The sequence below is a fragment of the Salvia splendens genome, chromosome 16 (assembly GCF_004379255.2).
Source record: "Salvia splendens isolate huo1 chromosome 16, SspV2, whole genome shotgun sequence".
In the NCBI taxonomy this organism is placed as follows: domain Eukaryota; kingdom Viridiplantae; phylum Streptophyta; class Magnoliopsida; order Lamiales; family Lamiaceae; genus Salvia; species Salvia splendens.
In genome coordinates, this window is record NC_056047.1 from 24483919 (window position 1) to 24499973 (window position 16055).

The window sequence follows — 16055 nt, forward strand, 5'->3', positions numbered from 1 at the left end:
CTCCCTCCAAGTTAGGAGGCAGAGAACATTTTTCTTTTCTAGTATGTGTTTTCGCATATATGGTGTGTGTTTCTTCAAGTTCCCTTCCCTTTTTATAGGACTGCTGAAGTGAGGTCTCACTCGACTCTAATGTCGAATGACTAGACTCAGGAGTAAGCGAGTGTGCACATATGAGAATTAATGCAAAGCTCGGTCCAGACACAACGCTCCTTAAATCCACTGGATCACTGGGTCCAGGAACTCTAGAGAACTACAGTGTTTTTGTCGTTGGACACACTCGACTCCCCTTCAAAAATAAATCCCTCAACCCGAATACTATGAATTAGTATAGGGAAGTGGGGTCGATCCCACAGAGATGGATTCACAAAGTAGTGCTAAGAGACTATGGAAACAAACGGCTGCTGCCACACAAAGGGGTTGAGATTTAAACTACCACTAGATCTAGGCAAGAAATGTAAACGCTAGACCTAGGACACAGAAAACTTACTAGATTCAGACATCAATACCGAAAGACACAATTACTCCCTAGACTAAGCAAACGACTACCTAATCTAGCTAAACAGTAAGCAAATAACAGTGGGGACCATATTTCCAGAAATAGCAAGTACGGTAAAAAGCTGCAGATAACCAACCCATGCTCCAACTAACTACGACATGTACCTTCGCAACTAAACTAAACTCGCAGATGAAGAAAACAGAGCACACTCCTAGATTCAAACATAATATAAAGATTTGGACGCCGGAAACTTGCTATGAATCGGAAATACATCAGATCTACATAAACTAGGCGAAATGAAATGAAAACACGTAAGCTAGGCATAAAATCAAAACACTCCTGCTCAGAATCACTTCAGGCGCTTAATCCACTCCGGATCCAAGTCATCCGAACTCAACAACCAACAAAATCAACTCCATAACTCCGATTCTCACAGATCTGCTCCGATCAACTCCAAATTCCAACAATCACAAACAACTCCACAACATCAGCAAAACAAAACCCCGATTCATCCACAAACAAACTCCATTCTTCCAGATCTCACCATTAACCTACAATAATCCAGAAAATAACCACGAAAACGACCAACTCCAACAATCCAACTCCAGAATTCAAGTAAACACAATCAATCGACAGAAATCATCACGATCGACGTAAGCGAAAACGAAACTTGCATAAAAGTAGAGAAATATACAGAAACAAAAGAGGACCGAGCTTCAAACAGCGAAGCTCGGCGAATTCAGCAGAAACGAAAAAAAACAGAAATAAATTGTTTCTTCGCCCCAAAGAAGGACGGTGTTACAACCCACAAACACTATCGGAAAGCTAAATGTGAACCCCAGCGCGAACCCGAGATCCTCCGCGAATTAGAACCAAGTATGTGAAAAGTGAACTGAGCAACAGGCTGTTCGTGAGGCCTCCACCGAGAAGGTCCCTCCAGCTTGCATGCTTCTTCCTTTTATAGATGCGGACATAGCCTTCTATAGTCTTCGTAGAAATCCCTATTCTACCCTTCAACTCCGAGGCTTCCCCGTCAAGCAATTTCTTTCATAATGTCCGCTCTTTCGCCAGTTTCCTAGGACTATGCAAGCGTCCTCTTCTTTTCCTGGATCTAGCGAAAACCTTCACACACCTGGCTTAAAACATGCGTTAGACCCAGTAATTTCACGAAATAAAACCCCTAGACCGATGCATGAAATTAGCCTTATCAAACTGCTCACACTTAAACCATGCTTGTCCTCAAGTATGAAAGACAAGAGAAAGAAATAAGGCGAATTTCAATGCACGGTCCCCAAGAACGACTCTACAAACAAAAACAAAAACAGACTCCTGGACCTAGACAACTGGCAAAATAAAAAAAACAGACTTATAAAAGAAAACAACACAAAGAATCAAAACACAAACAAGCATGAACTAGGTTCGACTTTTAGGCAACCGTCCCCACAAGCTTAAGTTCAATTCGATCGTCTACAGTCTTCAAATCTTCCCCCTTCCCTCTTCTACCTAAACGGTCCGTCAGTTCGTCAAGTTAGCCTATTGACACCCCAGCTGTTAGGTTCGCTCGATCACTCATTCCTCACCAGGTATGTTAGGATCAAAACGCTCCCCAGTTAAAGTTATGCCACTGATGCGTTGGGTTATGAGAGTTTTACCCTTCTTACTTCTCTTTTTTTCCCCATTGATTTTCCTGGTTAGGTTGAAATTGCTTCCTGCCCTTGAGGATACTAATATTATATTTATTTATTTTTTTATTTTTTTCTGTATTATATCTCCTTTTCTCCTGGACTTCGTCCAGCTTATACCTCCAAATTTTTTTTTTCTCCTCCCCTGGACTTCGTCCAACTTATTCCACCTTTTCCTGGACTTCGTCCAGCTTATACCTCCGAAACCCATTTTTTTCTCCTTCATACTCTACTCCCTAAGCATCAAGTGGCAGCCCTATTTACATGTTAGCACAAAAAAGTGTTTAGGCTTATAACTCGCTCTTATAGTAGGGCTACACAGCTAGGTTATCTAAGGCTTTTTCCATCGTCCCAACTTCATTCAGACCGCCTTTGGTTTATTAAGGAAGAATGTGTCAAAGTTGACATGCATTCTCTCTTCAATCGCTCTCACTTAGGGAAACCTGCCTTATTATCTCACTAGCTCATGCGAAACACACATCCTAAAGACTCTTAAAACAGAAAGAACACAAACACCATACTTACTCCCCCCCTCCCACTTCACTCAAGCTTGTCCCCAAGCTATCCTAGTGAAGGGGGGAAAAGGAAGTAAGAACAGCAGACAACAGACACAAACGCAAATAAAGCACAAAAACAAAACAAACTTCTCACACTTAGACCGAACATCGGGCTAAGTGGGAGAAAGCGCAACATACAAAACCAAAACAAAACAACCCCTTCTCACACTTAGACCAAAAATTGGGCTAAGTGTAGGAAGGTATAACACATATATACAGAACGATGCATGCTGGCACATAAAAACACAAGCGAAAGAAAAACAAAAAGTAAAAGACAGAAAAGTAAAAGTTACTTGGTTCTGGGGGAAATTCAATTCGGGTTCTGGCCCCCGCGGGAGCCAGACTTGGGTGGCACTGTCTGTTGGGTCACTTTAACTTTCTTTCTTGCCGGTGACTCCGGCGTCTCCTTCTGATCTTCTGTGGGTCAGGGTACGGTTTTCTTCAAAAGCACGGGCCTGGAGGAAGACGGGGTGGTCTGAGGCCTTTGGGCTTGTGGCGGCTTCTGCACAGCTAGACTCCCTTGACCCGGCGTCTTGGAACCGCCGCTAGGTTCAGGAAGTCCCTTCGGTGTCTCGGGGAACTTCGCTTGAAACCACTTCGTCATCTTCATCATTAGTGCGACGGCCTCCGCCATCTTGTCGGAAGGCCTTGACGATTTTGCCACTAGGTCGGTGATACACCCCTTCAGGGCTACGACCTCCTCTCTACTTCTCCCCATTTCCCTCCGTATCTCCGTCACTTCTTTTCGTACACCGATTACCTCCTTCCTCACATTCTCTACTTCGTTTCTCACTTCCTCAACTAACTTTCTGACTTCTGCATCCTCAGCACTGTCCCTTCCTTTACCCCGTAGGGCCACAATCCCCTCCAAAACCATTTTCATCTCTGACCTCATCCATCCAACCTCTTTCCTTACTTCTTCTACTTCTATCCTGGCTCCGGCTTCCATGTCAGCAGTATCCTTCGCCTCCACCATCTCAGGCTCCTGCTTCGTCTGCGCCTCCGACTGACCGACCTCATAAAAGCACACGTCCTTTCCCTGTGTAATGAGCAGCCCCTTATTGAAAAAGTAGTCCACGTTGAACACCTCCGGGGGTAGACACATCTTCACTTCTCTGCAGGACTTGTGGATTTTCATAATAACATTGCGTTGCAGGTAAGCCCCTAGAAGGTGGCATGTGTAAAGATGTCGGGAAGGGTTGGCTGTCACTTGATGGCAGGCTTGGGCTAACCAATAGCCCAAGTGAACACGTACTCCCTTGGCCATGCACCAAGTAAAGTACAAGTCGGGGGTCGTCAGAGCGTTGTTGGCTGTGCCCATCAGGTTGTAGCTAATGAAGGTCTGGGCGAATCGCAGGACCCTGTTCTCAATATGGTGGGCCTTCGACCAGCTGGTTTTGAACTGACCTACCCTAGGGTGAGCCACAAACTCCCATGCATTCCGCGTCTTGAATCCCGGCGTCAGCTTCGGCGGACCAATCATTCTCTCGCTCCACAAACCCTCATCATCCTCTGTGCGCGTAAGCAGTCCCATCCGTAGAGTCCATTCACGGATGCTCATCACATGCTCTTCATTGAAGAGCCAGAATTTGATGGAGTCAGCATTCAGATCGGTGGTGGACTTAAATCGGAAGGTGATTCCCTTGCCAGGTCGATTGGAACTTCGGCAGTGCTGTGCTTGAGCAACCAATCAAAGCCGATTGCGTCGATATAAGTTCGGAATTCATCATTGCAAGCGATCTGCTTGAGCTCCGATGAGCTGTACATTTTTCCAGACTTAGCGTACTTGCCCTGGGCACTCTTTTCCTTGTGGATGGTTGCGCGTTTCGGGTCGTCAAACTTTCTCATCTCGTCCAGGAGCTCTCTTGTAATCCAGATCTCAGTAGGCTCAAAGTTGAGCTCCTCTTCTTGTTCTTCTTCAGAGTCACTAGACCCAGCAGAATCCTCGGGCTCTGCAGCGTATGGTACCTTGGCAGGTCGAGGAAGTGGGGATTCAGTGGATTTCCCTTTCGCCTTCTTGGTCTTGGAAGGAGCAATTTGTTTCCCCTTCCTTTTCTTCTCGGCCGCGTGGCGGCGTTCCTCTGCATCACTCTCCCCTCTGCTCGGTCTGGGAGATTCTGCCTGCTCAGGTGCTGTGGCTTCTGGACCCAGCATTTCTTCCTCCGTCTGCTGGACGGTTTCATCTATCTCATCAAGCAGGCTCCGACGAGCCTGTCTCCGCGCTTCCCTTGCGTTAACCGGTGAATCGGTCCCTTCGGGGACATCAGTCAGATCCACTATCAAATCCAACCCGACATCGACGGGTTCTTGGACATTCTCAGCACCGAGGGCTTCTCCTTCCTTGTTCAACAATGGGGTTGCCCCTGAAAAATAAACAGGGGTCTCTATCCCCTCCAAACCTTCTCCAACGTGGGTTTCTGTACCCGTAGACTTCTCAGGGGTTTCCCCCTCTCTGACATCTTCCTCAGTAATTAGGGCTTCGTCGCCCCCAACCACTTCTGGGGTTTCCCCTTCCACATTTCTTTCAGCATCTAGGGCTTCGTTGCCCTCTGGTATTTCAACTCCATCAACAGGGGTTTCCCCCTCAACAAACTCCTCCAAAACAGGGGTTTCCCCCTCAACACGGCTATCAGTAACAGGGGTTTCCCCCTCAGAAACACCAACCACTCTATCCTCTAAAACAGGGGTTTCCCCCTCAGTGGCAGATCCTAACCTGGGTGCACTTACGGCCAACAACTCCAACCCCGCGGCCAGATCTGCTTCGTCTTCGCGAGTTTCTGCAGCGGTTGGTTCTGAAACGGCGGCAGTGGGTTCTGCGATGGCCTCCGGCTCAGCGGTGGTTTCTTGAACGGTCTTTGGTGGTGGTGCGGAGGATGTTGAGGCGGTTGGTACGGATTTCCCCATTACAGCCGCGAACATGACAAACGCCTCCATCGCCTTTTCTGGTCCCCCAAATTTTTGTAGCACGTCTGCCATAAACGCCGCCGCACTTGAATTGGCGGATCCTGAGGTGTTCCCGGCACTTTGCTTGTTATCCATGGAGAATTCTGCAGAATTTTTTTTTTTTTGACAAAGACTTGGACAGAAACTTCTTTGATTAGGGTTAGAAAAGAAAACCTAAAGAGAATTTGGGATGTAGAGAGAGAGAGTAAGTAAGTAAAAATAAAAGAACACGGTTATTATCCGATAAGTATGGGCGAGGACGGCTTTTGCAGGCGGGTTGCAGGCATGACGCCAGCGACTGTACGCCTCCCATAAAGGTGTCTTTTGAAATCCGAGCCGGTGCCAACTCCCTTCAAAATTTTACTTCTCAATTCCCTGCCCAAGTAACTTCCTTCTGCAAAATCACACTTAGAGAAAAACATTAAACTAAAAAAAATGAAACGCCAGACTCCCCGGGTGTAGGGTATGACAGTATCAAAAACATTCCTTAAGGAGTCTAGTATTTCGAAAATATTTTTGGAAGATTATTTTTTTTCTGATTTGTTTGGGTTTTTCTTGATTTTAAAGAAAGCGATTAAATATTTACATTTTATGTTCAAGTGTTCTCAAGATTCCCTAGGTCAGGACATGTTAAAACTTCTTGGATGCTGGACCTAGGAAATTCTCTAACAACACTCACTTCCCAGACCGATTAGGCGATATCAGGGAGTGCGCGTAGTGGCATTTCGTCCACTACACACATCTCCGAATTATCCCTAAATACCTTCACCCTATGGCCATTGACAAGAAATGGAGTAGAGTTTGGAGCACTTTCCTGGATCTCTACTGCTCCATTTGCACGAAGACTCACAACAGTGTATGGTCCGACCCATTTGGACTTCAGCTTACCAGGCATCAACTTGAGCCGGGATTGGAATAGGAGAACTTTCTGCCCAACTTGCAATTCCTTGACTCGGAGGTTCTTGTCATGCCAAAGTCTTGTTTTCTCTTTGTACCACATTGCCGATTCATATGACTCCAGCCTTAGCTCCTCCAACTCCTGCAGCTGCAATTTCCTCTCTTCCTCGCAAGATTCGGGTCTCATGTTTATCTCCTTGACCGCCCAATATGCTCGGTGTTCTACTCCCACGGGCAAGTGACACATTTTGCCGAACACAAGCCTATATGGTGACATCCCAATAGGCGTCTTGTATGCCGTCCGGTAAGCCCATAGTGCGTCTCCAAGCCTCTTACTCCAGTCTTTTCTAGACGGATTAACCGTCTTTTCCAGTATCGCATTTATCTCTCTGTTGGATATTTCCGCCTGGCCGTTAGATTGAGGATGATAAGGTGTAGACAGTCTGTGGTGGACGCCATACTTTCTCATCAAAGCTTCAATAGTCCGGTTGCGGAAATGCGTCCCATTGTCAGATATTATAGCTCTGGGCATTCCGTACCGATTGAAGATATTAGCTCTAAGAAACTTCGATACCTCCTTAGCTTCGCAAGATGTGGTCGCCTTGGCTTCTATCCATTTCGAAACATAATCCACTGCCACTAGTATGTATGTATTCCCGTATGAAGATGGAAATGGACCCATGAAGTTCATTCCCCAAACATAAAAAATTTCACAAACGATCACCGGTACTTGCGGCATTTCATCTCTTCTGGAGATTCCCCCAGTCTGTGTACACCTCTCACAATTCTGACAAAACTCGAACGCATCCTTATGCAATGTAGGCCAGTAAAAACCACTATCTAACACCTTCCTTGCGGTCTTCCTAGGTCCAAAGTGACCTCCACAAGCTAGGGCAAGGCAATGATTCAGCACATCCCTCTGTTCCCACTCCGGAATACACCTCCGGATTACTTGGTCGGCTCCCATTCGCCACAAATACGGGTCATCCCAGAAATAGTTCTTGGCCTCGCTTTTCAATTTCATCTTCTGGGCCACGGGAAATTACTTGCGAACTGGGCACCTCTCCAGTGACTAAGTAATTTGCCAGGTCTGCGAACCATGGCTCAGCGTTTTGATGACATTTCCCTTTTTCGGCATCCCCTGGACCTGTTAACACCATAATCTCTTCCCAGCTGATAGGTCGAGGAATATTTTTTACGTAGTACAAATGTTCCTCTGGGAATGCATCCGGTATTGCTTCCTCGGTCTCCCCTTGAAATATCCTGCTCAGATGATCGGCTACTTTATTTTCTGTTCCCTTTTTGTCTCTGACTTCCCAATCGAATTCCTGCAAAAGCAACACCCATCGGATTAATCTCGGCTTGGATTCTTTCTTTGCCAACAAGTACTTTATAGCTGCGTGGTCGGTGAAGACTATCACCCTCGACCCAAGCAAGTACGGGCGAAATTTCTCAAATGAGTATACTACCGCCAGCATTTCTTTTTCAGTAGTGTCATAATTTCTCTGAGCTTGATTTAGCGTTTTTGAAGCATAAAAGATCACATAGCTTTTCCCATCAACTCTTTGACCTAGCACCGCTCCCACGGCATAATCTCTTGCGTCACACATAATCTCAAAGGGTAGATTCCAGTCGGGCGCTCTAATAATAGGCGCAGATACTAGCCTGTCTTTTAACAACTGAAAAGCCTTTTTGCAGTCCTCATCAAAGACAAAATCAACATCGTTATGCAACAAGTGGGTGAGTGGCTGAGCAATTTTTGCGAAATCTTTTATGAACCTCCTATAGAATCCTGCATGCCCTAGGAATCCTCTCACCTCCTTCTGATTCGTCGGGTAAGGCAGTTTTGAGATCACCTCAATCTTTGCCTGATCTACCTGTATACCTCTTTCCGAGACTACGTGCCCTAGGACAATTCCCTCAGGGACCATAAAGTGGCATTTCTCGAAGTTCAAAACCAAATGTTTTTCCTGACACCTTCTCAATACTATATCTAAACTAGCCAAACATGAGTCATATTAATTCCCGTACACAGTGAAGTCGTCCATAAAAATCTCAATGCAGTCCACCAAAAGATCCGAGAAGATACTCATCATACACTGTTGAAAAGTGCCTGGCGCATTGCACAGGCCAAACGGCATCCTCCTGTAAGCGTACGTGCCGAAAGGACATGTGAAAGTTGTCTTCTCCTGGTCCTCGGGATCCACATAGATTTGAAAATACCCACTATACCCGTCTAGGAAACAGAAGTATTGCTTGCCTGCTAGCCTCTCCAGCATCTGGTCAATGAAAGGTAGAGGGAAATGGTCTTTCTTGGTCACTTCATTTAACTTCCTATAATCGATGCACATCCTCCACCCAGTAACTAGTCTGGTGGGCACCAATTCATTCTTGTCGTTCTTGACCACCTGTATTCATGACTTCTTGGGTACCATATGGACTGGACTCACCCATTCACTGTCTGGTATGGAATAAATGATTCCTAGGGAGAGTAGTTTCAATACTTCTTTCAGCACTTCCTCCCTCATGTTAGGATTCAATTTGCGTTGAGGAACTCTGCAGGCTTTTGCTCCTTCCTCCAAGCGGATGTGATGCATGCACAAATCTGGACTAATTCCTACCAGGTCAGAGAGTGTCAACCCAATAGCCTTCTTGTTTCTTCGGATTACCTTCAGCAGTCCCTCTTCTTGTCCCTCGGTCAAGCTGCTGTTGATAATCACAGGGAAAGTTTCGTTCTCCTCTAGATACGCATACTTTAGGCCTGGTGGAAGTGTTTTCAACTCTTTCTTGGGAACATCTTTTTCCTGGGGCAAGGGATTTTTCTCTGTTACTTCCGTTGTCATTCCCTTCCTCGACCCAGCAGAACCTTCCACACTCGCCACATAAGGTGTATTCCTTGACCTAGCTAGCTCCGGATTTGCACAGAATTTTAGAATTGCTTCAGCTAGCTCCTCATCTGATAACTCGCTTGTGTTCATTGCTTGACACCAACTGGCCACTTCTCTGTCAATGGCTTGACTCATCCCGGAGTTCTCAATCTGTTCCTGCATTAATTCCGTCTCAAGGTATTCTTGGACCAAAGGGTTAATAACATCTATAGCATGCAAATTTTCAACGTCAAGAGGTTTCTTCATTGCCTCATCAATGCTGAATGTGTATTTCTCCCCATTATAATCAAGGCAAATTGTTCCATCTTAGCGGTACGTAGGAAGGGTCTCCCTAAAAGTACTCCGCCCGACTCTGCAGACTCATTATCACTCATCTTAATCACATGGAAATCAGCAGGGTACAAGAAGTCATGTACCTTGACTATCACATTCTCAAGCATCCCTTCAGGACAGATGCATGACCTGTCCGCCAGTTGAATCACAACCCTCGTGTCTACCATGCCTACCCCCACTAATTTCTTGTATATGGAAAGTGGTAACACATTTATCGACGCACCCAAATCACACATAGCGTGCTCGATTCTCACATCACCAATAGAGATGGGCAAGGTGAACATACCTGGGTCATTGCATTTTGAAGGCATCTTCCTCTTCTGAATCACTGCGGAGACGTTCTCGCATATCAGAATTTTCCCACTGGGCCTAGCCTTCCCAGCTATAAATTCCTTGATGAACTTGCTAAAGACTGGAATCTTCAGGGCCTGTAAGAATGGCAGATTGATTTCCAACTTCCCAAAAATGTCCATGAAGTCTACCGGTTCTTCCTTCTGTTTCTTGGCTTCCCCCCGACTCGGAAAGGGTTTCAGTCGCTTCCCTGCTCCGTTAGAACTTTCAGCTGATAACTCTCCAGTTTCTTTTCCCACTGCCTCATCTTCCAACTCCGGCTCTGGATCGAGGAAGAATGGTTCAGTTGATCTAGGCAAAGGTTTCTCTAAATCTCCTGTCTTAAGGTCATCCTTGACCAAGGGACTTCCTCCCTCCAAGTGTCTTAGCCTAGGAATTGTATCCTTTTCTTCCCTGTCTTCCTTGGGATCTGTCACCTCCTTTGTTCTTACCACTGGCCCATCATATCCCTTCCCGGATCTCAAGGTAATCTGACTTATGTTAGCTCTGTCCGGTGGCCTTACGGAGGCGGGAATCTTCCCTTCATTTCCCCTCATATCACACAAAGAAGTAGCTATCTGGGACAATTGCTTAGCCAGCATATCCATGGCTGCTTTCTGCTCCTGTTGAGCATCTTGAAGCTTGTGCACTACGTCATTGTTCGATTGCAGGTTGTTTTGCATATGTTGCTGAGAACTGACGAGGTCGTGCACCATATCATCGATACTTTTTGGTGGTTTCGGTGGCTGACTGGGTTCTGGGCCGATACTTAGGGTCGGTCCACTTGCTTGATTCTGACGAGCGTTTCCTTGACCGCCTGAAGAGTTATTGTATTGATTTCCTTGGCCCTGGTAATTGTTTTGAAAATTCCTTTGGTGTGGGGGTACATAAGAGTTCCCTTGACTGCTCTGATTCCTGTTTCCCCAGCTCGAGTGGTCTCCTTGGTTCCGATTAATCCAGTTGCCCTGCCCCTCTTGATTCCTTCCTGACCAATTACCTTGTCTTTCGGGCTGAGGTGCAAACTGCTGACTTTGTTGCGGTGCCGGCTGATTCTGTTCATTGTCAGTCCATCTGAAATTTGGATGGTTTCTCCAGGGCGCATCTCTCTGTCTCCCTGGATTCCAGCTCCCATCGGGATTCCAACTTCCCATTGCATTGACCTGGGCCTGATAATCTCCTTCCTGGGTCCCGTAATATTGTTGAATTTGATTATCTCCTGGACCAGGAGATTTCTCCTTTCCTTGTGAAGCCAGTGGAATCGCCTTTTCAATCACGTTCAAAAGAGCCTTCTCGAGCCTATCAATCCTTGCTTCGACTTTGTCATCTTCTTGTTCTCTCACAGCATGCACCGATCCTCTTCTCACTGCATTCCTAGGGTTATCGTACGCCTTCTTAGCGTCAATCAACTTCCCTAGGATCTCTCTTGCCTCACTTCCCTTTTTTCTTGTGAAATTTCCCCCACTCGAGGAGTTCATTAAGTCCTTTGACTCGGGAGTGGCTCCTTCGTAAAACAGATAGTAGGTCTCTGCCTCTATCATTCGGTGATTCGGGCATGCATCCAACAACCCCTTAAATCTCGACCAATACTGACTCAACGATTCATCGTAATCTTGCTTACACTCTAGTATTTCTTTCTTAAGTGCATTCGTCTTGTTGGATGGGAAGAAATAATCTAAGAATTCTAACTTGAAGTCCCTCCACGTGCGGATAGAATCCGGAGGCAACCTCAATAGCCACGTATTAGCTTCCCCCTTCAAGGTAAACGGAATCGCTCGTAGGCGATAATCCTCCTCTGTTGCATCATTCGGCCTCTTCTGAATACCACATAACTTACTGAATTTATTTAAGAACTCATACGGACACTCATTTCTACGCCCAGAGAACGTCGGCAAGATGCCTAGTACGTTTGTCTTGATCTCGATAGTCCTCTGGCGTGGATTCATCACTATAGCTTGAGCTGGTTCTCCATCTAAATGGGCAGTGAGAGAGCCGATTTCTGGATCCGGGTCTACCACCTGCGCCATGGCTACTTCCTCTGCTTCCCCTGTTTCTGACTCTGTTTCTGATTCGGGTGGTGATTCTGGATCTTCGCGTCCTGATGACGTCCAAGATTCGTCGCTAGTAAATTCACTCGGAAACGGACCTCCCTTGGTGAACCCTGATCTGGTGGTCACAGTAGAGACTGTACCCTTAACCCGCCAATCAAACTGGCCGTGTTTTCACCCAGATGAGTTGCTCCAGTAGGTAGATCTTGAGCCTCTGCTCATAAACTGCAAACAAAAGAGAAAGAAAACAAATCAAAACTATTTACACCACAGACTCTGAACACTAACACTAAGCACGCCATCCATCCCCGGCAACGGCGCCATTTGAAGTGAGGTCTCACTCGACTCTAATGTCGAATGACTAGACTCAGGAGTAAGCGAGTGTGCACATATGAGAATTAATGCAAAGCTCGGTCCAGACACAACGCTCCTTAAATCCACTGGATCACTGGGTCCAGGAACTCTAGAGAACTACAGTGTTTTTGTCGTTGGACACACTCGACTCCCCTTCAAAAATAAATCCCTCAACCCGAATACTATGAATTAGTATAGGGAAGTGGGGTCGATCCCACAGAGATGGATTCGCAAAGTAGTGCTAAGAGACTATGGAAACAAACGGCTGCTGCCACACAAAGGGGTTGAGATTTAAACTACCACTAGATCTAGGCAAGAAATGTAAACGCTAGACCTAGGACACAGAAAACTTACTGGATTCAGACATCAATACCGAAAGACACAATTACTCCCTAGACTAAGCAAACGACTACCTAATCTAGCTAAACAGTAAGCAAATAACAGTGGGGACCATATTTCCAGAAATAGCAAGTACGGTAAAAAGCTGCAGATAACCAACCCATGCTCCAACTAACTACGACATGTACCTTCGCAACTAAACTAAACTCGCAGATGAAGAAAACAGAGCACACTCCTAGATTCAAACAGAATATAAAGATTTGGACGCCGGAAACTTGCTATGAATCGGAAATACATCAGATCTACATAAACTAGGCGAAATGAAATGAAAACACGTAAGCTAGGCATAAAATCAAAACACTCCTGCTCAGAATCACTTCAATCGCTTAATCCAATCCGGATCCAAGCCATCCGAACTCAACAACCAACAAAATCAACTCCATAACTCCGATTCTCACAGATCTGCTCCGATCAACTCCAAATTCCAACAATCACAAACAACTCCACAACATCAGCAAAACAAAACCCCGATTCATCCACAAACAAACTCCATTCTTCCAGATCTCACCATTAACCTGCAATAATCCAGAAAATAACCAAGAAAATGACCAACTCCAACAATCCAACTCCAGAATTCAAGTAAACACAATCAATCGACAGAAATCATCACGATCGACGTAAGTGAAAACGAAACTTGCATAAAAGTAGAGAAATATCCAGAAACAAAAGAGGACCGAGCTTCGAACAGCGAAGCTCGGCGAATTCAGCAGAAACGAAAAAAAATAGAAATAAATTGTTTCTTCGCCCTAAAGAAGGACGGTGTTACAACCCACAAACACTATCGGAAAGCTAAATGTGAACCCCAGCGCGAACCCGAGATCCTCCGCGAATTAGAACCAAGTATGTGAAAAGTGAACTGAGCAACAGGCTGTTCGTGAGGCCTCCACCGAGAAGGTCCCTCCAGCTTGCATGCTTCTTCCTTTTATAGATGCGGACATAGCCTTCTAGAGTCTTCGTAGAAATCCCTATTCTACCCTTCAACTCCGAGGCTTCCTCCGTCAAGCAATTTCTTTCATAATGTCCGCTCTTTCGCCAGTTTCCTAGGACTATGCAAGCGTCCTCTTCTTTTCCTGGATCTAGCGAAAACCTTCACACACCTGGCTTAAAACATGCGTTAGACCCAATAATTTCACGAAATAAAACCCCTAGACCGATGCATGAAATTAGCCTTATCAACTGCTACCAGCTCAAATCCCTAGGGCATATCATTTATGATTTGACATTTGTACCCTTGCAGCAAAAAGCACCTTCGGATTCTCTCTCTTCTATCGTACTCTTTGCGATGCCCACTTCATTTGGCAAGTCCACTTGATCAGTTTGCATGGCTTCTGGCACCTTTGCTCCATCTGCATCCACTTGATCAATGTGCCTTAACTGCTTGATCAAGTGATATCCTGCGCACTAAAACTTAGATTTTCTCGCATTATCTCCCTAAGAAGCACATTTAAGCATCATCAAAACGATGCATGAAACGAGCCTTATCAGGAGGCGCTGCAGACAAAATATGTTTAACCCTAAGAGCATCCACAATGGAAGTGGACTAGCAACAGCCTAGCAATAGCCCAGCCCAAGAGCATCGACAGTAGTAGACTAGCCGGCGCCCTAGCCGCTGGCGTGTAGCTAGAGCGCTCGGCTACTCCTCTATTGCAATCGGATAGTGGCAAGGACGAGTGAGGAACGGACGAGAGGTCGGGAAAGGATGATACCCGTTAGCCGATCGCTAGGCGCCTATTGTGCTGTGAGCGATCAGCTAACGCCTATATTTAATTTTATTTATTTATTATTTTAACTCTATATGCACTTCATTTTATTAACACCACTTGTTGTAACTAGCATCTTTTCTTCCTCTCTCATTCTGTCTAGATATAATGAATCATGACAATGACTCTCCCATCTATGGCGAATCACAAACGCCAACTTCGTACACCAGCGGAGGTGGAGGAAACGCCGACGGAATGGGCGGCGGAAATGCCAGTGGCATTAGCAGGTGGGGGACCTCCGGCCATATGGGCTGTGGAAACATGGGTGGATGGGGGAACGCCGGGGGTAACCGGCGGCATGGGTGGCAACATGGGTAGCGGTATGGGTGGATTTCCGGGGTTCTTCGGGGGTTTCGTGGGGTTTCAGCGGCATGCGCGGCATGCGCGCGGTGTGAGCAACGCCGGAGGCAATAGATCGAGGATTCCCCGATCGTCGTTTAGGGACAATGTCTATCGGTCCAACTTGGACCATTTGACCGCTGGAGCGGAGGATCCTACTCCACCGGTCATTGAGTACACCAACAACGACTTTCTCGTTGGAGGAGTTGGGTATTTCTCCGGTCAGGGAACAAACTCCTTAGCCGACAGGAAGGGGAACTAGGAGGGGGAAAATGGGGAATGATACTCCGAGGGGGAGGGGAAAGGGAAAGGGGAGGCGGAGGGGGAAAGAGGTTGTCGGTGAGTCGTTGCATACGAACAAAGAGTGGATGGTGTATACACGAGGAAGTCGGGAGGTTGTTTGGCCAACTAAAAAGGAAAATATGGAGGCAGTAGTTTGGCCAACTGATGGGAAGAAATCGGTGTAATAAAGTGGTTACAACAGCTTGAAGATCCCAACAGTCATTAGTCCAATCTTGTTAATTTGTTCCTTTATTGTAGTAATTTCTGTTACACTAATCACCTATAAGTAGTGTGATGAGAAGTGATAGCTCAATGCTGGCGTGAAGGAGCTTCAATCTGGAGCTAAGATTCAACAAAAAATGAAGTTAGACGGCTGGTAAAATAGCTTGTTTCAGCAGCCGTCAGATGGAGTTTAAATAGTTAGTTTTAATCCTAGCCGTTGGATTAAAGTAGCCGTTAGTTTCTGTTTAAATAAGGGCCGATTAGTTAAAGCTCTAATTCATTATGTTTGTAGCTCAATTTTTCCCCAAATTGTTTCAGTGAAATAAAATTTCCTTTTCACAACAAGAATCGATCAATTCGTTCTCCAATTGTTAACAAATTGGCGCCGTCTGTGGGAACTACGAAGGAGGCGCGATTGATTTTCTGGTTTGTTGGTGAGATTGCGAAGTGCCATGGCTTCTAGATTTGAAGCTGAGAAATTCACGGGAAGAAACGATTTCGGCTTATGGAGGATGAAGATGCGGGCTA